Source organism: Narcine bancroftii, chromosome 9 (genome assembly GCF_036971445.1).
Source record: "Narcine bancroftii isolate sNarBan1 chromosome 9, sNarBan1.hap1, whole genome shotgun sequence".
Taxonomy (NCBI): domain Eukaryota; kingdom Metazoa; phylum Chordata; class Chondrichthyes; order Torpediniformes; family Narcinidae; genus Narcine; species Narcine bancroftii.
Genome location: NC_091477.1, coordinates 14,867,518 through 14,890,560, shown reverse-complemented (window position 1 = coordinate 14,890,560; position 23,043 = coordinate 14,867,518). Strand labels below are relative to the sequence as shown.

Genomic DNA, 23,043 nt, shown 5'->3' with positions numbered 1-23,043 from the left:
TTATGATGAGTATGGACAGAGTAAATGCAAGTGGGCTTTTTCCACTGAGGTCAGGCAAGATACAAACCAACGGACATGTGTTAAGGATGAAGATGGAGAAGTTTAGTGCAAATATGAGGAGGAATTTCTTCACACAGAGAGTGGTGGGAATGTGGATCAAGCTGCCAGCTGAAGAGGTGAAAGCAGACTCAATTTTAAAATTTAAGAATTTCAACATGGATGAAAGAAGTATAGAGGGATATGGACTGGGGGCAAATCAATGGTTCTAGACAGAATAATAGTTCTGCACAGACTAGAATGGCCAAAGAGGCCTGTTTTCTGTGTTGCACTGTTCTATGGTTCTATCCCACTCTAATACTGTGACCCATATTCCTTATTAATAAGATGGCCCGTAGAGCTGAAAAAAAGGAGTTCTTTCTCTTTAATACCATCGTGAGAAGGAATATCCAACAAAAGGAAGACATTCTTACAATATTTATCAAAAAGAACAACATGCATTAGACTTATGCATTTTGGGAAAAGCCAAAATTGTGAAAATTGCAACCATCAAATATTGCAGTACAGAATAGGTCCATTGGCCCACAGTGTTATGCTGACCTAATGACCAGCTCTAACCATTTCTCAGAATTTCCATACTGCATAACCTTCTCTTTCCCTCAGTTCAATGTAACGATCTAATATTCTCTTGAAAGATCCAATTGCACCTGCCTCCACCACTATGGCTAGTAGTGCATTTCATCAACCCACCACTCTATGTACGGAAAACATATGTCCCCCCTCCCCCGTACTTACTTTCAAACACCTTAAACTACATTACACATTTCAGCTCTGACCATCCACATGATTAATACCTCTCATCATTGTGTACACCACCATCCTGTCACCACCTATCTATCCTCTGTCACTTCAAGAAGAAAAGACCAAGTTCATACAACCTAGCCTCAAAACAGGCAGCATCCTTCTAAATCTCCTCTGCACCCTCTCTCAAGTATCCACATCCATCCTGTAGTGAGGTGACCAGAACTGAAAACAAACTTGCAATGGACTTGATTAGTTGCAACATTGCTTCATGGCTCTTGAGGTCGACCCCACAGTTAATGAAGCCCAGTATGCCATATACCTTCTTAACAGCATCATCAACCTTGGCAGCAGCCTTGAATGTCCTATGCACATAGATCCCAAGATCTCTCAGTTCTTCCACACTGCTCAGTCAGTTTATATTGCATTCTGCCTTCAAATTTGACCTACTGACATTAACCACTTCATTTATTTCTAGGTAAAAATGTGCCAACTCTGTATCCTATCAATATCCCTCCATAACCTCTGGCTACCCTCTAGACTATCTACAACACTTTTGTGTCATCTGAAAACTCCACCCTTCCACTTCCTCATCCACATCATTTATGCAAATGAACTCTGCCTTTTGGGGGCAGGTCAATCCTTATCCACAAAGTAAGGTCTCCTTGAATTTCATGCCTCCTTACGTTCTGACTGAGCCTTGCTTGGGAACCTTATCAACCACCTTACTGAAATCTGTATGCACTACAGTCATTGCTCTATTTTCATCAATGTGCTTTGTTACATCCTCATGAGTTTCCTGACGAAACCATGCTAACTATATTCAACTCCACCATGCCTCTCTAAATGCTTGGAATTCATGTTTCTAAGGATCTTCTTCAACTGCATGCCCACCACTGAATTAAGACCCTCTATGCATGCTGAAATTTCCTTCTTGTGTCCATCAACCAAAATCATGCATCATTCCTTCAGTGGACAAAGTTACATGGGTTTATTTAATAAATGTTGATAGCTGGATCACCAATCTGAAAGAGCTGCAGGGACATTAAGCAGATGCCCCTGCTCCGGCCCCACTAAATGATGAGTACTGCAAAAATGCATGTATGGACATGCTGGATACGTACACAAAGAGAGAAAGGAAGGCAAGGGTATGTGGTAAGGCTGAGAAGAAGTAAATGCAGAAGAGCCTTGTGTAGAGCAGAAACAGAAGACATGAAAGCCAGTTTCAATGTGATAAATTTTCTGAAAAAAATAAGAATAACAATCTTCCTATAATTTTGTAGGCTCGAAAAGAATTGGATATATACTCGAAACTTGTGCTTACCTGAAATTCTCTCTGTTCGTTTTCACTGCAGATCCAACTCAAGTCACGCACAGTTCAAGGTTTTGATTGTTGGGCCACTCTTAACATCTGCAATGCAATAAAATGAAATATGGATGTTAGAACATCTACAGCTCTTCTTTTACAAGCATTAGAATGAGAAATCTAGCAAAAAGAGGAAATGATTTTTTGCATTTTTGTGATGCATTAAAATCCCTACCATAACCCTTATATTTGCTATTTATTTTTGTGCTCTGCTGCACCAAGTCTGAAGAGAAATTAGGAAAAAAAGACAGAGACTTATTTGCAGAAATTTCCTCAGGCTCTTGCAGCACATATAACTTTGTTCCATGAAAAGGGAAGCAACAGATGAGTATTTCCTGAATTGGGAGTTTCTGATCCCCAGGCTTCACATCATTGGGCCCAGTTTGATTGTCAGTATGCTGAAATGATCAAAGATATATCAGTGTCCTCAAAGATTTGGGCAGGTTTCAGCAGTGATGCGCAGCTCAGGAAAAACACCAATCTCAACAAGTGCATTTCTACTTTTGTGCAATTCCTAGAGATTAGCAGAGTCAGGATGACGAGAGCAAGTTTGTGTTGCAGGAATTCAGCATCAGCTGAAATGTGCCACGAGATCGTTGCCATGATTCCAATCATGAATCTTTGGCTGCAAAGTGGTTTACCTCATGGACTGGCAGCAAGTAAGATAAATTATTACAATAGCCTAAATTTGGAGTCCGAATTACTCAAAATAGGTTGGATTATTAACAGTAATTTTCATCCTGAGAAGTAATTTTTGATATATATTTTGTATTTGGTGTCTACTCTGAGCACATGAAAGCATGTTTTCATCTCGAGAGATAATTTCAAAAATCACTGCAGCTTTTCCAATTGATAACATAAACAACAGAATCGTCTTGTCTCTTTGGCAGCTGTAGATACACTGAGAAAATAGGCAAAGGGAAAACAACTTTAAGAATATGTGTTTCACATTCAATAAAAATCCAAGATATCCACTCAGAAAGTCAACTTTAAAATGATCATTGATGATTGATCATTTTAAAGACTGTTAAATGTTATGCTGTTACAGCGCCTGTGACCCGAGTATGAATCCAATGCTGTCTGTAAGCAGTTTGTTCTCGTTGTGAGGTGTTTGGGTTTTCCCTGGGTGCTCTGGTTTCCACCCACCCTCCAAAACATGATTTCAAAACACTTGGTTCGTTTTTAAAAACAGAAAGTGCTGGAAAAACTCAATAACTCAGGTAGCATTAACTGAAATCGTAAAAAAACACCAAAATGCTGGAGGAACTCGGATGGTCTTTTCGGCATCTATCGGAGACCAAGATATTTTGCTAATATTTTGGGCCTGAGCCCTGCAAGGAAAATTCAGAAAAAAGGCTGAAGCAGGAGATATCAGAAAGTCTGAGAATTCAAACAATGGGGGAGGAATCCGGACCAACAAAAGGTGTTAATTAGATATGATAATGGACTATGTAGAATTTATCGTATATGTGCGAAAGGAGACAGGGAATGAAGAGACGACAAGGGAAGCGGGGGAGGGTTTTAATGAAAGCCAGAGTAGTCGATGTTAATGGCATCCAGTCAGGTGCTGATCCTCCAATTTATGGGTGGTCTCAGTCTGGTAGTACAAGAGACCACAGACAGACACACAGACAGACATGTTGGAAGGGAATGGGATGAATAATTGAAATGGGTGAATATTGGGAGATCCATGCCATTGTAGTGGACAGGGCTGAGGTGCCTAACAAAGTGATCTTCCAGTCTGCGTCCAGTCTCTCCAATGTAGAGGAAACCACAGCGGGAGCACTGGATGCAGTAGATGACCCTTGCAAATTCTCAAGTGAAATATTGTTTCACTTGGAAAGATTGTTTGGGGCTCTGAATGGTGATGAAGGAGGTGTGGGTACAAGTGGAGCATCTCCTGTCGTCACAGTACGTCCCAAGGAGATGATTGGTGAGGAAGGAGACATGGACAAGGGAGTCATGAATGGAACAGTCCCTGCAGAAGGTGGCGAGGGGAAGAGAGGGAAATATGTGTCTAGTGGTAGGATCAAGTAGTAAGTGGCAGAAATGGCAGAAGAGGATGTGTTGGAGGCAGAGGCTGGTGGGGTGGTAAGTGAAGACAAGAGGAATCCTGTCTTTGTTATGCGTGGGGTGGAGTCGGCCAGGGCAGATGTGTGGGCAATGGAGGATATGCGGGTGGGTGCCAAGTTGATGGTGGCAGAGAGAAAGCCACATTGTTTGAACAAGAACAGTGCACATTTCAGACTGAAGGCTCTTAATTCTGAAACATAAAATGTTTACACTTTTTTTCTACAGTTGTTGCTAGTTCTCCTGAGGGGTTTTTTTTTCAGTATTTATTACTTTATTTCAGAATTTCAGTTTTCATAGATTTGTGACTTCCACATAGTTAAGCTTGTTTCTTCATAAATGGTGCATGGTGTATAATAGGCATTGATAAAAAACTACACCATACAGATATTAGTTCTGTAAATCAATTGTAAAAAGCAATGCACATTAACAGAATACTTCTTTAAATTTCATAACATACATTCCCCAAACAAAGCAATATCAGGTTATTCAACCTCTGAAGAAATCTGAAAAGTCTATAAAAGATTAAAATAATGGATTTTGTTTTTTTTTCTGCCTATGACCATACTAACTTTCAATGAAGAGCTGGTTATTTGAAACAATTTCCATGTAGCTGAGGACTGGTATTTACAACGTTCCACTTTACTAGAAACATGAATTAACTTGCACTGGATATAACAGTATTATGGAAAGCCTTACATATTTTTTCCATATCTCTAATCAGCCAAAAAGCTGAAATGTTAAAAGTTTGATTTTGGCTAACACTTACGGACCAGGATACATTGCCACAATGCACCATTCAATTAAACTGATTGCGTGCAACATTGTCAGAGGAGATAATAAATAATACACTAGCTTTGAAGGTGGAACCATGTGCATTAAAGCACAAAGATCAGAGAATCAGCTCTTTCAATAATAGGATGTTAATATCAGCTTCTTTCCATTCCTTTCCTTGTGTCATTACAAAGTATATACAGCCAAAGGTGAAGACAAAAATGACTAAACAATAAACAAATGAAGTACTCAGGAAGTCATGTAGCATCGGCATGTGATATGACAGCCAAGTAGCCTGACAATATAAATTTTGACATTTAAAAAAAAATTTAGACATACAGGCCCTTTTGGCCCCAGAGCCTGTACCACCCAATGACACTTAACTGAACGACAACCCTGGTTGAAGGGTGGGAGCAAATCAGAGCAGCTGGCGGAAACCCACGCAGACACGAGGAGAATATGAAAACTCTTTACGCACAGTGCTCAATTTGAATCCTGATTGCTGGTGGTGTAACAGCGTTGTGTTAATCCCCATTATTTTACTTTCATCAGAACATTAGAAGCTTGTTGCAGTTCTGTTTACAACTTCACGGAAGATAGAGCAGACTGTGCCTGGATATGGCAGAACTTGGGTGGCCACCATTACAATGCACAACAAGACAACCACCTCTCTTTGACATTCAATCACTGGTAATTCTTCCACAATTAATGTTCTATAACAGAAATTAAATGGACCAGCTTCATAAGTACTGCAGCAGAAAGAATGAGTTTGAGTGTGGATACTCTGTGCTGAGATAGCCATCACCAGCTATCCGATTAAATTTCATTATCGATGAAATCAGAAGCATCATGGAAGACTTGAATGCATAACAACATTCAAATCAGTCCTTTTGAGCAACATCAGTCATATGACAATTCACGCCCTATCAGGTAAAAAATCTATCTTGTCTGATGCAGATGAAGGAAGTAAAGGAAATTAGTAGTATAAAGATCAGTGCAAAGAAATTAATAGCACAGATAATCTCCAGGGCCTGATAATCTAAAACTCAAAGTATGAAATGACATGGCTATTGAAATATTGGACATCTATCATCTTTCAAAATTCTTTCGACTTTCGAAGATGGCAAATATAACTCCACCATTTCTGAAGGGGAGAAGGAAAACAATGAAAAAAAAACATGTTACCGTAATGCCAATTGTTGGAAATGGTGGAATCTTACGCAAAGGAAATGATAAGGGAACAGTTAAGGTCAATAGTATTAATGAGATCAGACAAAGTAACATGGATTGAATAACAAAAAATTGTGTTTTATAAATCTCTTGGAGGTTTTTTGAGGGTGTCAGTGGTAGAACGGACAAGGGACAGCAAGCGAATATGGTATATCAATCTTCAGAATGCCTTTGATAAAGTCCCACTGAAGAGGTTTGTTTGGAAAATAAGTGTTTGTGGAATTGTAATAAACTAAAAATTGAAGAAAGCCTGAGTGTACAAATAAATTCATGTTTGAAAGGTGATGGATGTTGGTGAGTGGTAATTCCAAATAATATTTCACTATTTCAAAGCCCAGCAGGGTAGATCACCCCAAAATCCTGGGCAATATTGGTCCACCCATCAGTGGGATGACACTGTTTTCTATTGACGTGATACTGTGGGGATTAGTGCTTGGGTAACAACTTTCAAAGTAGGTATCAGTGATGAGGTTTGCCAACAGCACAAACTGAATGGGATTTTGCCTTATGAAATGAAAAATAAGCTTCAAGAAAATTTCAGACAACTTGAGGAAGTGGGAAAATTAGTGGCTGATGCAGTATGCGGTGGATTAAATTAAAAGTCATTCAGGAAAAGCAGAAAGACAGAGTATTATTTGAATGGTATGGAAAATATTGATTAGGGAAAACTATTTGGGTTTTCTTGCAAACCTGTCAGGGGAAGCAAAGTCGGGCTGCATGATGAGCGTAGCAGTTAGTGCAACACTGTCACGGTCCCAGCGATTGGGACCAGGGTTTGAATATCATTCTCTTTAAGGAATTTCTCCATGTCTGTGTGGGGTTTCCTCCCAGGGGCTCTGGTTTCTTCCTTCCTCCATTTGAAATGCACTGGGGGTGGTCGATTAATTGGATGTAATTTAGTGGCATAACTTGTAGGCAGAAATGGCCTGTTTTGTATGTCTAAATTAAAAAAAAAGATCATTTAAGGAAAGCGACAAAGACAGAAAATACTATATTGTCCTTCATTGCAAGACAGAATGTTCAGTGCTGTTTTAATCTCCTTACTAAAACAAAAAAAAGGACATTCTTGCCAAGAATGAGAAGGTTGCCAAATTGATTCCTAGATTGCTAAGATTATAGTATGAGGAGAAAATCAGTTACATGAGCTTGTATTCCAATCTAGAATAGCCATTATCAATCTAATTTTGCCTTAGGACTCTGGTTAAACTTTGTGACCCGCCCTTTTCTGTCAGTCTCCTACTGATTACATGAAAAACAAAAAAAAAATGTTATGTGAGGTGAAAAGAAAAAAAAAGTGTTTAACCTTGAGCCCAACATGATTCCAGAACAAATAGGCAATATATTTTATTGAACATGTTGGAAAGCTGAAAACATGAACATACGTATTACAATTAAAAAAAAACTTCCAAGGATGCAATGGTTTACACATAATGAGTTATTAGGGGAACCTTAAGCATAAACTGAAGGATATAAGAATTTTTAAAAATTAAAAATATTCTTACAATATAAAAATGTTTAATAAGATCCTTGAGCTTGATGTTTCTGTGCAAGTTTTTCGATGTTATGCTCAATATTGGAGAGTGATAGTAAAATTTCATCACTTGGTGTTATGTCATTGTTCTGAGTGAGGAAACCTGTTTGGAAAGTCTCAAAGGCAAGGCCTCTAGACATAGTCACAGTCACAGTCTCACACACACACACACACACACACATAGAGAAATTGTACATACACTTTGGCTTGGCTTCGCGGACGAAGATTTATGGAGGGGGTAAAAGTCCACGTCAGCTGCAGGCTCGTTTGTGGCTGACAAGTCCGATGCGGGACAGGCAGACACGGTTGCAGCGGCTGCAGGGGAAAATTGGTTGGTTGGGGTTGGGTGTTGGGTTTTTCCTCCTTTGCCATCAAGGAAATATCACTATGAAGCCCCACCGTCCCTTGACTCAGTGCAGGCCTGGCTCTATGCTTCAAGGGACATTAAATAAATGCGCAATGGATTTGAGTACTGGGGCTGGCCGGTGCATGCACGGTGGGAATTCAGACAGGGAAATGTTTAGTGCAGGTGCATGGTCTGGCATGATTGGCAGTGCTTCAGTCTATATTGAGTGGAGTCGTGTGGCAGGGTTTGAAGGAGGGTGAGGGAATATTCATTTCTTTTGCTTCTTTATTTATACTGTATGACTGTGTACTGTATGGCCTGTTTTCTGCGCTGTAGTATTCTATGGTTCTAAGACTCATTTTCTAGGGACTCAGATTGTGGGAAATATGGCCGATAAAAAAGGAAAAAGCTCGTATTTTTGATGTGCCTGAAATTTAAACTTTTATGAGACTTAATTTTAACAACAAGATTATTACCTCTGACAGGGCAGTCATGTTTATATATAACCCTGTTTGTGTTTTTTGTTTGTTTCTCTGTCTGACTGCAAGCAAAATATTGTCCTAATCTGATGGGTTGGTTACACCAAGTAACCTTGAAAGGTATATCGACTTAAAGGTGTGTGAAGTAAAAGATTTTATTGAGGTGTTGCCCTTCGTGGAGGTATGCATTCTATCGAGAGCCCTTTAGTTCAAAATTATTTGTGCCAAAATGTTTTTTTTTCTATTTGAAAAAAGATAATCAAGGATTGATGCAATTTAAAATAAATTTGGCAGTTTCAAGTTTTGTCATTTTCATTTTTTTCTAAAACACATCTGTTTTTGAAAATCAAAGTTGGCAATTTTTTTTTATGGGGAGCTGGTGCTTGTAAATAATTGGCCTTGCCTAGGATGCAAAATAGTCTGGCACTGGCCCTGGCGGTATGATTGACAAATAATTTTCTGTTAAAAAAAAACACCATTACAAATATAAATTTATCTTTAAGTCATTAAAAATCAAGATTTTTATTCCCACTTCTGAATGGGCTGCAACTGAATGTGGAAATATTAATCTCAACTTAATCTGATCATTTGTCATTCTCAATTTGGACACTATTTTCATGGCAGCAATTGCAATGCAACTTTATGAACCTGCATGAGATAAGGGCTGCTAAATTGGGGCTTCTGTTTGCATTGAGAAAGCACACCTGTGTCGGTGAAATATCACCTGTCAACCTTCCACATTATTTGTGTATTATTTTGTTAAATTAATTTTCATATTTTGGGGCCATAATTTTTCAATGATCTTGGACCATTCTTCAGGTAACCTTATTTCTGCTTCTTGCCAATATTCATCATAAACCAATGATCACTGTTGCTGAGCCAGCTCAGCCTTCTGAAGGGTGAACCTGCAGAAAGCAATGTAACGCTTGGGCTGTAGCTTCTATGTCTGGAATGTCAGTGTTTAGCCATGTTTCTGTAAAGCACATCATGCAGCTCTCTCTGATGACTCTCTGATGCTAAAGTCTGGCTTGGAGTTCATCAAGTTTGTTCTCCAAGGATCGTACATTGGCCAGAAAGATGGTAGGGAGCAGAAGCCTCAGGTCCTGGCGCCTCAGCTTGACCTTTAGCCACCCTCTGTGTCCACGTGGTCGGGTCTTCTTTACCCGGCCAGTGGTCCTCTACTAGTATTTTCCTGCAGTGTTTAAATGGTCCGTGCACTGCCCCTTTAAATCACTGTGATGTTTAAATGTGCAGAGCGTTTGCTTTTAGACACTCCTGCGAAGTTTAAATGGCCTGATTGCTAGCTTTTAAAAACTCCTGTGGCGTTGTTGTTGTTGTTGCCTGAATGCGGGCTATTTAAAAGCCCTGCGGCACGATGGAGACTGCCGATTCTGGCAATTTCGAGGTCTGCCACCAATCTTAGGACATCCATATTAATGGGTAAGTTTGATTTTGTGTTTGGTTTATCTCAGCTCCAACTCCCTTGTACTGATCTGCTCTGATTGGAAACTTCGACAGGTGTTCTATGGAGAAAATTCTGTCTGTTTGCCAATGCACAGGACCAAAAAAAAACTTCAGAGAGTTGTTAACATGGCCAGCGCCATCATGGGCACCAGACTTCACTCTATCGAGGACATCTACAAGAGGCGGTGTTTTCAAAGAGCCGCCTCAAACCTCAAAGACCCCCACCACCCAGGCCACACCCTCTTCACTCTGCTACCATTGGGATAAAGGAACAAAAGCCTAAAGATAATCACTCAATGACACAAAGACAACCTCTTTCCTGCTGCCATCAGATTCCTGAATAATCAATGAACCAAAGACACTCCCTTACTTTTTGTGCTCTATTATTTTTACTTTTTGATATTCATATCGTAAGATTGTTTATAATGTGAATGTTTACACCATGATACTGTAGCAAAAACAGCGAATTTCATGAGTTGTTCATGACAATAAATTATGGTTATGGTTCTGAGATATACGGATATCTTTATTTTCTCCCTGCAATAGGCCCCACTTGTTTCAAAAAGGCCGTCATCACACCAGTTTCAAAGAACAGCACAATAACTGACATAATTGACTATTAACTGGTGGCTGTGACATGCACCAAAATGAAGTGCTTTCAGAGACTGGGAGCAGCTCACATCAAATCTAGTCTCTCAGAGAGCCTTGACCCACTTCAATTCACCAATTGTCCAAACAGATCTATGGCAAATGTCATCACCCCTGCCCCCCACTTGGCTCTGGAACATCTGGATGCCAAGGACATCCTCGTCAGACAACAATTCTGCCACTGTCTGCAGGAAAATCATCTCCAAACATTAGGATCTGAGCCTCAGCCCCACCACCCCTGCAACTGGATGATTGACAACAGATCACAACCAATGAAAATGTGTAGCAACACCCCCACAATCACACTCAACACCGACTCTCCTCAAGCAAATGTACACTGTCCCCGATATACTCCCCCTACACCCATGACTGTACAGCTAAATACCATTCCAAATCCATTTTCAAATTTTCTGATGACACAACAGTCAGAAGATGGGTATCCAATAAACACAGAAATGAGATTAAAAGTCCAATGACATGGTGGCAAGATAATAAACACTTCATTAATGTCAACACAGTGTATGAAGGAAATGATGAGTGACCTCAGGAGCGTGGTGGGAGATCACACCCCTCTCCACATCAATGGTGCTGAAGTGGAACAGATAGCTTCAAGTTCATGAGAGGAAAGCTAACCTAGAGCAACCACCACATTGATGCGACAGTCAAGAAAGCACACCAGCACCTCTAATTTCTTGGAAGAAATGTCCCTCAACAACTTTTGGAGATGTTCCATTGAAAGTATAGATGTTGGGTCCGGGAGCTAGTCTACCTAAGACTGGATGAAGCTACAGAGGATGATGAATACCGCTCAGAATATCACACAAACTTTCCTCATCTCCTGGGATTCCTGCTGGCTAGGAAATACAGCCAACAATCCAAAAGATTCAGGACACATTCATTCCTCTCCACTCCCATTCGGTAGAAAGCTCAAAAATGTGACATTGCACACTGTCAGGCCTAAAGGCATTTTCTTCTCTTCAGCCATTAGGCTCTTGAACAACCCCCACATAAGTGCTCTCATGCTGCCCTTGCTTTCAACATATAAATGTTTTTTTTTCTACAGTTGTAACTCTCTTTTCTGTAATTGTGTTCTTGTCTTTCTACTGAAATGTGTCTGTGAAAGTTTGAGTTTGCATGTTAAGACTATCCTCAGAAGATTTTTTTCTCACTGTACCAGATGTAATGTGACAAATACACAGAAGCTCAGTGAAAATAATGAACTTCCATTGATTTTTTTCACCATTCACACCTCCAGCTCATTGAGAGAACTCTGAGGCTTAAGCCTGAGGAACTCATGAACAAACAGCCTGTGCTGATGAAGTAAAAAAGTCAAGAATACCAAGGGAAATGGAGGAGAGTAGATACCTCAGGCAGTTTACATTATAGAAATTGGAAAATATGAGTACATGGATGACGTTGAGAACTAAACCAAGAACTTTAAGAGTGTAGATGGACCCAACATAGATCAGGAAAGAATAAGTGTAATAGAGAATTTATGGAAATTAGTACAGAGCCAGCTAGACTTCAGATGGCCACAAGATGAGACTCAGGCCAGAACTTCAGAATAATTGTAGTAGAACATGAAAGTCTGCAGGTACTATGATTCAAGTAAAATTACAATGCTGGAGAAACTCATCAGGTCAAAATGTGTACTTTATGTAGCAACGATAAATGTTTCATGTTTGAAACCTTCATTAAGATATGAACAAAATGTGTTATTGAGTCGGACAATGACAAAGGCACGCACAAGCATTGAGGCTCTGCAGAGATGGCCAAAGTGTAGATTGATGTGGGCTGTCCTGACATGTGCTCAACTCAAGGACAAATGTAAGGGCAAGAACATAAAAGTAATCAAAGAATACAAAATTCAATTTCAATTAAATATACCAAATTGAAAAAAAAAAGTTCACCTCACGACCAAATGAAAATGTCAGAAGATTGTGATTAATTCAACCTAAAATATCTCAGTGTTCAATACAGATAGAGAAACAAACTACACATACTAGGTAAACCATTTCAACATGGTTATCTTTCTGAATTTAAAAGAAACATGATTGCAGAAACCTAAAAGACATTTTTTTAATGCATCATTCTACATCATTCTACAATGTTTGTTCGATGATTCATAAGTACATTGTTCAAGTGCCTGATTAGTTCTCCATTCTCACGAGCTGGTTTGTAAAGTACGGGCACAATATAGTTCAAGAACCACATTCTAAATATAATCACAAATCAGTTATGGTGGTTATTTTTGCCTTGTTCGCATTTGTGGGGGGAACAAGGCGGATGAGTGGCAGAATCCAATGAAACAAAGAAAGGGTCTGTTGTTTCCTGGACACAAGGCAAAAATATCTGAGAAAAAAAAAAAAAATCTGCTGGAAGAATTAAGCAAATCGAGCAACATCAGTGGAAGAAAATCTGTTGTCATTATGGGCTGAAATTGTTCATCAAGAGCATGCAGGAATCCAGCCCAAAATATTGATTGTTCTTTTTCTCCAACTGTGCTCCTCCTATCTCTTATGTATTTCCTGAATAGTTAAGTTACTACAGTAATATTGTTTCCATTTGTTAGCACCTAAATACTAATAGATAAATTGGCCCTTCTTTAACATTTTAGTTAAGACATACAGCATGGTAAGAGACCTTTTTGGCCATGAGTGTGTGCTGCCCAATTATGCTCAACTTATCCACAACCCTGGTACATTTTGAAGGGTGATAGGAAACTGGAGCACCTGAAGGAAATCCACGATAATATGGCAAGAATGTAAAAACTGCTTGGAGACATCGACAGATTTGAATCCCATCACTGACACTGTGATAGCGTTGCACTAACTATGCCATTAACCGTGCTTCACCAGCTTTTAGTTGCCCTGGGAGTCAAATAAATTGTCCAAATTCATCTTGATCTATTGTGCTTCTTTCAATTAATACAAGAAGACAAATCAAATTGAGATGCTCCAACGTTCTCACAACAACCACACATATACACCGAAACAAGTCCATGTAGCATTCTGAAGAATTATTCCCTCCATCACCAGTACATAGTGGTTGCAGTGTGCAGCATCTGCAATATACACTTATCACAACTCACCATTGTTTCTTCCAAAACATCTCTCAATCTTAGAATGAGAAGACATCAAAGGAAGTAGATGCATGACTTCAACTTGTCGACCAAGACATATAGCATCCCAACTTCGAAACACGACAAATATTTTTCCTTCATCTTCACGGGACCAAAATCTGAGTAGTCTTCATCTAAATGCACTAGATAAGAGCCTTCACTGATATCAATGCAACCAAGCTCAAGAAAAAAATGAGTAGATATTTCTTGTTTAGAACAGTGGGCCAAGGATAGATGCCAAGATAAAATTATTTACAATGCAATAGAAAAAAATATCAAATTTGTGAAATAATGAAGCCAAATTTCTTGGAGGAAAGAGGATTATCAACAGCATAATCAAGCTGCAACCGTGTCTGCCTGTCCCGCATCGGACTTGTCAGCCACAAACAAGCCTGCAGCTGACGTGGACATTACCCCTCCATAAATCTTTGTCCGCAAAGCCAAAGCAAAGAATCAAAAGCGGTCAGGGGCATTCATGCCAAAGAACACCCATACTGATGGGAATGTGAAATTACCAAACCACAAATTTAACAAGAATTGTTCAATTATGCGTGTGAATAGAAGAACTGGAAAGATAAAAAAATCTGGCAGAAAGTGTTGTAGAGGATGTCAAATTTGTCAAAGGACACAAGATTCTTAAAATTATAACTTGGCACAGAAAATACAATCTTTATTTTTGCTTGCAATGCAAAGAGGTTCTGGCAAACAGTGCTGGACAAATAAGCATTGATGTGTTTGTAGAATTGATAGCATTACATTCAATGAGGTAAAACAAGAAACTGGGATGTTTCTTCAATAGAAAGATAATAAAACTTGAGGCGTCCAGGTCTTCTCTTTGATGTTCTAATTCTGGGTAATGAAATGACCTTGTATTTTAATGGGGATTTTACTGCAGATTCCAAATCATACACTTTCACAGATTATTCTGAAATGCAATGAAGAATACTCCCCTCACCTGTTCCATTACTTGCTGCACATGTCAAGCTATATTTCTACTGCACTTGCATGGCGTAAGTTTTATTTTGTTATTGTAAAAATTAGGTAGCCACAGCTGTCACTTGCTGCATGTCTGAAAACTAAGGCTCCACTGTTGATCCTTGCACACATAAGATATTGTGTGGAATCAAAGAATGGTATTCTGCTGTTCACGAGCCATTGCCTGCTTAATTGTACAGTGAAGAGGAGATTCAGTCATATCCCACTACCAATGCAAAATTAAACCCTGCTTTGCTGCAATCACTTTCAAAATTATGCTCATTGATGTCTTACGCAACAAAGATGTCAATACAGTGGGATCTGATCTTTCAATTATGTTTGCATTATATTCCAGCCTTTATTTCCCTTGCTAATTTATGAAGACTAAAGTGCTGTCATAAACATTCAGACATTGAAGCAATGGTTATTTCACACATTGTCTTTCTCTTTAAATTTAAATCCATCTCAGTGTGATGGATTTGAACTTTCCTTCTCGAATGGTCTAAGTAATCCAAAGTAAAATTCCCATTGTGGTGATTTGCAGAAAGCCAATTTGCTTTCCTTCAACTCAGGCACATGCAGCCCACGATATCAACTCTGCCACACACTGTGGATATAATTGAGTTTGGTTTATTTCCAAACCAATTGTCAGCTCATCAAGGTTGCTTAACTTGAAAATGGTACAAAACTTCAAGTCAGTTTTCAGTCAAACTATTTACTTCTTCTTGCTCATGATCACAGGTAATTCTCCAACAGAATTTCTGGATGTAAATTTGAAATGCTTTTGGGAAGTCAAACTGCAGCCCAAAATGAAAACTCAAAACAGCAACAAAAAGAGACAAAATTTATATTACTCCCACTTGGGAGTTCCTGAATGAAGTAAGAAGTGCATTGCAGATGTAAACTTCTTTGTGTTCCCCTTTCAAACCAGAATCTCCATTACACTGCACTCTGGTAATCTCATCACCAGTCCTAATTCATCTCTGGAAAAAAAAAGCTCTTAATTGAAAGTAGCAGAAGATTGTGTTGTTAAGAACATTATATCTATTTTTTAACTGCTCAAATGACATAAATTCCCCTTGCATGCAACAATCTTCTTTATATCTGACCCCTTTTCAGGACAAGATATGTAGAATCTTATTATCCATTGTTAAAGGAATTAATATATTTTGATTCAAAGACATTTTGTTGGAAATATTTTTCCTTTTGTTCCAATTAAATTATTCAATTTATATCAAATATTCAAAATATTCTTTGTTAAAGGTGCATATTTTCCATGAGAAATAGATTTAGTGTCCCATTTATATATAAGATCTTCTGCTACTCTCTCTCTCTGACTTGGTGCAGTTCAATTTCCAACCATAACGGCATGTCCCCTCCATCAACGAGGGAAGTGACAAATTTGATTTGGGACGCCCAATAGTAAAATTTTAAATTTTGTATTTGCAAACCCACCACCACCAATATGCTATTTCCATGGAGACTGTGGATAACTTACCTTTCCAAATAAACTTCTTAACCAATTTATTCAAATTTTGGAAAAAAAAAACTTCTGTAGTAATCATTTTGGAAGAGTCTGGAAGAGGTACTATACTCTTAGGAATATATTTATTCTAACAAAATTAACTCTTCCAATCAAAGTTATTGGAAGAGTTATCCATTTATTTAAATCTTCAACCTTCTTAAACAGGGGGAAATTGTTCATTTTATATAAAAATTTCAAATTATTATCTATTTTAATCTCCAAATACTTAATCCATTCTTCGATCATCTAAATTGCATAGTTCTTTGACAAATTGTATAATCCCCATCAATTAATGGCATCATTTCACTTTTGTTGCAATTTATTTTATACCCAGAGACCCTCCCGAAATCTTCCAGTTGGAAATGCAGCTTTTGAAAAGAAGTTTCCAGTTCGTCAGATCTATTAATACATCATCTGCAAATAGACTGATCTTATGTTCATCTTGGTTAACCCTGAACCCCTGGGAATCAGATTTGAATATTAGTATTGGTGATAAAAATTAGTCCGATTTACGTCAGGACTGCATGACCAACATAATAAATGCAAGATATAGATTGGTGCACTATAACTTCTTGCATCAGTTATATCTTACCCTGCAGAAGTTGCATAAATTCAATACTTATATATCGGATATATGTTTGAGATATGGTGAAGAAACAGGAACCTTTTTTACATTCTACCTGGTCATGCTCTAAAGTGAAACCTTTTGGGGAAAATGTAAGTATTTTATTTGGCCAGATTATTGGGATACAATTGCCACAAAGTCCAGAATTGTTTCTCCAATGAAATATTGTGGGCATAAGACCCAAAATGACGCTGTCTAAGTACCAATTAGAATTTTTTTTTTAATTTTAAATTTTAAATTGGTGGTGGCCGAGAAATGTATTGTGGTCACTTGGAAGTCTGATTCCTTTCTGGATCTATCCCAATGAAATGTGAAAATGCATAGTTCTGTTCCCCTGGAGAAAATTATATATAATCTAAGGAAGACGTATAACATGTTTATGCAGGTATCGCATCCATACTTGCAGAATTCAGGGTTGAATATTTAGGGACACTTAATCTGTTCCTGAGTTCTACTTCCTTATTCTTACCCCTATTTGAGATCTATACAATAAAAGGAATTAGATCCTCTGCTTCTTTCTCTTTTTTTCTATTTTACCCTTCTTTCTTTTCTATTTTTCTATTTTGTTTTTTTCTGTGGAAGGGTGTGTGGGGCTGTTTGGAGATATGAACAATTTGTACCATTGATTTTTTTTTTCATTTCAATTTCTGTATTTAAGCAATTGTTATTTCTTGATACATGTTTGACCACAAACTTTTCATATGACATTGCAAGCAATTCCAAAGCCTTTGATAGCAATGAACTGTCAGAGATGGCTAGAGCAATGCAGGACGAGACCTTGGGTACATCACCCAAAGTCTCCTCACTGGTCAGTGCACCTCATTGGATTGGATAGTTTGTTTGGTCCTCGAGATCTGGAATAAGTCATGCAGAAGCATAGTGACTTGGGCAGTGGAATCTGAGAGTTAGCCAATAGGTGTAAACATATGGAATATAGATTTTAAAAGATTATAAACTTTCAGAATGTTAATTGGGAAAAAAAACTGCAAGGATACAAAGGTTTGCACAGGTTAAGAATTAGTCTCAACTGTTCTTTGAATCTTTTAGGATATGCAATCAAACAAATGTTCAGAATTTTATTGTTTAATTGCCAGTGAACTTATATTAAACTGATTTCTGCAGCTCATTAGGATGTCCAAATAAAATTCTAAGCTTCATCTGTTGTTCAATGAGGAAGCAGTCATCATCAAAGTGGACTGAATCAGAATGGTAAGGCTTTGACTCAAAAGGCTTCAGCAAAAACAGGTAAGATGTGAAGGATAGTAGAAGTTGAAGTAAGAAAGGTCAACCCGTTTCAAGGGACAAAAAGGATTCAGCAGTTAGGTACACGTAAGGACAGATGTTATGTATCATATATTTTGTTCCTCTAGTCATAAATAATGGGAATGGCAGCCAAGGTAGGGGAATGCTCCTTTTGCAGAATGTGGCTTCATCTGCGAGAAGTGCTTCCAGTTGCAGCTCCTGACAAGCTGAGTTAAGGAATCGGAGCTGGAGTTGGATGAATTCTGATCATTCGGGAGGCTGAGTAATAGACAAGAGTTACAGGGACACTTTCACTTTGGAAGCAGGATGAGAGTAGATGGGTAACAGTCAGGTGAGGGAAAGGGAGGACAGTGCAGGGCACCTCTGTGGCTGTTCCTCTCAATAACAAGTATACCATTTTAGATATGGCTGGGGAGACAACTTTTCAGGGACAAGCCACGGTGATCAGGTTTCTGAATTGGAATCTGGTCCTGTGGCTAAGAAGGGAAAGGAGAAGAGGTGAGCTGTATTGATAATGGATTCCATAGTTAGGGGTACAGACAAGAGATTCTCAGGAAGAGATTGAATATCCCTGATGGTTTGTTGCCTCCCTGATGCCAGGGTCTGAGATATCTCAGACCGAGTTCATAGCATTCTCAGGAGGGAGGGTGAGAAGTCAGATGATGTGGTCCAAATAGGGACCAATAATGTGGGTAGGAAGGGAGAGGAGGTCCTGCAAGGAGAGTTTGGGGTGTTAGGCGCTAAGTTGAGGAAAGGAACCTCCAGGATTGTGATGTCAGGATTGCGACCCATGCAGCATGAGTGAAGTTAGAAATAGGAGGCTAATGCAGCTGAACATGTAGTGAAAGACATGGTGCAGGATGGAGGGCTTCAGGTTTCTGGATCATTGGGTTTTCATCCAAGGGAAATGGGACCTGTTCTGATAGGACAGTTTGCATTTGAACTGGAGGGGGAATAATATCCTTGTGGGAAGGTTTGCTAGTACTGCTCCAGTGGGTTTAAACTAGATTTGCAGGGGGCTGGAAATCAGAGAGCCAGAATAGATGGAGGAGTGGAGGAGGGAAAAGATGATATGAAAATTGCATGCACCGTTAGATGGCAATGGGTTGTACATAATAGAAATGTTCAAAAGTGCACCTAAGTCAATGCAAGGAGTATTGTAGGAAAGGAAGATGAGCCTAGAGTGTAGATTGTCACATGGAATTATGGCGTTGTGGCCATAAGTGAAATTTGGTGCAGGACGGGGACAACTGGCAACTCAATGTTCGGGCTTCCACTACTTTAGACGTGATAGAACAGTGTGGGGGGGGGGGGGCAGTGGTTGGGGGTGGGAATGAAAGGAGACAAGTGGCATTGCTCGTTAAGAAAAATATCACTACTATGCTCAGCAGGACAGACCAGATGGCTCATCTACTGAGGCTATATGGGTGGAAATGAGGAACAGAAAATATGACCACACTCATTGTATTATAGACTGCCCAATAGTCAACAGGACTTGGAGGAGCAAATCTGTAGAGAGATAGCAGACAGTTGCATAAAACATAAAACATAAGGTTGTGATAGTAGGGGATTTTAATTTTACACATATTGACTGGGGCTCCCATACTGTAAAAGGACTGGATGGCTTGGAGCTTGTCAAGTGTATTCAGGAGAGCGTTCTAACTCAATATATCGAGGTACCAACCGGAGAGAATGCAATACTGGACCTCCTTTAGGAAACGAGACAGAACAGATGACAGAAGTGTGTGTAGGGGAACATTTTGGGTCCAGTGATCATAATGCCATTATTTTCAATTATGGAGAAGGATAGGCCTGGGACTCGGGTTGAGATTCTAAATTGGAGAAAGGGTAAGTGCGAGGAAATGAGAAAGGATCTAGAATGCATGATTGGGATAAGTTGATTTCCGGCCAAGTATGTGTGAAGTAAGTGGAAGATGTTTAAAGGTGAAGTTTTGAGAGTGCAGAGTTTGCATGATCCTTTCAGGATGCTTAGGAAACCTTGGCTTTCGAGAGATATTAGGGATCTGGATCAGAAGAAGAGAGAGCTGCATAGCAGGTATAGGCAACATGGAGCAAATGAGGTACTTGAGGTGTATAAAAATGCAAGAAAACCTCAAGAATAAATTCAAGGAGGCTGAAAAAAAAAGAGATGAGTTTGCTTTGGCAGACAATGTAAAGGAAAATTGTAAGGGTTTCTACAGGTACAGGTATCCCCTGCTATCTGAAAGTAGAGTGTCTTATGAAACCTTTCGTAAGATGGAATGGTGTAAAGCAAAGAAGCAATTACCATTAATTTATATGGGAAGATTTTTTTTAAGCATTTCCAGACCAGATTCATCCAAACTTTGTCGGGCTGCCGCCACTTTGGCTTCCAAGGGAAAAGTTAGGGGGAACTTCTTCACGCAGAGAATGATGGGATTGTGGAATGAGCTGCCAGCTGAGGTGGTGAATATGAGATCAATTTTTAATATTTAATAAGAATTTTTAGTGCCTGGATGGGAGAGGTATGGAGGGCTATGGACTGAGTGTAAGTCAGTGGGATTATTTAAGATCTCCCCCATCTCTTTTGTCTCGATACAAAGCTGACCACCCTGATCTTCAAGGGGACCAATTTTGTCTCTTATTATCCTTTTACTCTTAATATACCTGGAGAAACCCTTAGGATTTTCTTTCACATTGTCTGCTCAAGCAATCTCATATCTTTTTTTAGCCTTCTTGATTTCTTTCCTGAGGTTCTTCTTGCATTTATTTATATGCCTCATACTTATAGAAGCACATACACACATATAAAATTGTACAATTTGTGATGAAATGAGAGGGTATTAGAATTGGAAGACATCCTTGAACACTTGGCACAATGAAGGTTTAGAGAAGTCAAACTTGCTTGGATTATCAGCTGCCTCTGAAGCTGGGAGACAAGAGGTTGGTGATATTAGACTTTATAATCCAGTCTTTGATAAAAGCCACATTTATAAATGGGTTTGCTCTTAATATTTCTGATGCACAGCTGTTAATTCTGAAATAAAGATAATGAAATGAGCACACATCTCAACTTCCTTAACCCTCATTGTGCGGATCTGGTTTAAATAAAGAATATCTCCACATTCATAAACATTTAGCTGCCTAGTTAAATAACTAAATGATTTATTCAACAAAATAACATTATTTCCCTGTTAATGTGGGTTAAGTCAACCTCATCAGAAATGTCAAAATGTGAATAAATCAAAATATTAAATGTTCTTTCTTGTTTGATTTTGTGTAATCTTTTGACTTTCCTCAGGATTTTCTATCTATTTTATCCTTTCTAACTTCCTTTATTTCTAATTCCGCACTTAAATATATCACATGTGCAAATAAACCTTCGATACAACTTACAATTCATATTTTGGTCTGACCGACTCATCAGCGACATATGACAAATCAAGTCAAATAGCCTCAGACCTTACAGAATCAGTGAATAACAAAGACAAAGTGATAGAATGAACCAACTAATTTAATGAACAAAGCTGCAACTAGCACAGATAAGGATCTTGTACAAGAAACAGTTAAGGGTTTAGTGTGTGCCTGGAGTCTGACGGGGCAGAGAAACATTATTCACTGAGATTAACAATGCAAATTAAGTTATATTTTATTTTTGGATCAAGATTATGACTTTAATTGCTTTGCCAAGATCAAAGATCTAAAAGATTGAAAGGTTTGGAACTGAACGAAGAGGAGATTGGTACATCATACAATTTATTCCCCATGTAATTGCTGGGAGTTCTTGTTTATTCATCAAGGTAAAGGTTACTAGTAACATAATTGTACATAGTTCTTGTTAATTCAGTAGGGAAAGGTTACTCATTGTGTAACTGGAGAGGCATCTTGTTTATTCAGCAGGGTAAAGGCGACTCATATGTAATTATATTGCTTTCATGTTTATTCAGCAGGGGATACTTTACTAATATTGGGCTCAAGGAGTATTGCCAAGTCATTAATATGTGAATCTCATTACTGTAAAATTCCAATAATCCACTCTCCAGCTGCTTGGAAACACTGATAGTCCGGCATCTGGTTCACCAGGTAAAATTTGCTAAGTGCCTTTTTCATTTACCAAAGCCTAGATTCAACAGTTCTTCTGGTTTATCAGGCCCCAGTTCCCAAGATCCCTTCCTACCATGGAACTCTATTCCAATTATCCTTTAATACATTGGAAGCAGGTTTCCATGCTTTCTTTAACAGAGTTGGGCCCCACTTCCCAGACTCACCTGGGCCCTTGTTCCTTCACTCCCTTCAATTTTCCTGATTCACCGAACAATCATATTGAGTAATATCTAAAATAGGTGAATTTAAAGGTCCTGAGCAATTGATAAAAATAATATCCAATATTCCATATTTGTGTCTGTTTGTGCAGGATCATTAAAGATTATCTAAGATCCAACGATCAAGAGAGAGGTGGGAGTTGGAAGTGGGAATAACAATCAATGAAGAGTGTTGGTCAGCTTTATGTAGGGAGAACATGACATCGGTGATCAACACCAGAACTAGATTGGAACAACTCAATTTCTTACACTAATTATGCCTCACACCACAAAAATTACATAAGGGAAAATCAAGGATATTGGAAATGTGCTTAAGGGGTCTGGGTTTGAAATTGGTACTTTTATACACTCCACATGGACCCGAGTGAAGGTGAGACCCTTTTGGTTTGAATTATCTAATATATTAACTAGGATTACAGGGACAGACTTCCTCCTGGACACTGAGTTGTATTTATTGGGAAACCTGGAGGACGTGAGCAGAAAATTAACAAAATTTCAAATTAAATTTGTAGATATTACCCTGTCAG

General features: G+C 38.7%; 1 long non-coding RNA gene across 1 annotated transcript in view; it reads right to left on the bottom strand.

Moving 5' to 3' along the window:
* Positions 1 to 2,147: 2,147 nt before the first annotated feature.
* Positions 2,148 to 23,043, bottom strand: part of LOC138743217 (uncharacterized) — a 1,573,181-nt gene continuing 1,552,285 nt past the window's right edge. Inside the window, exon 11 of the long non-coding RNA XR_011344727.1 lies at positions 2,148 to 2,209. This is a non-coding gene — a long non-coding RNA (uncharacterized lncRNA). The remainder of the gene's footprint in view (positions 2,210 to 23,043) is intronic.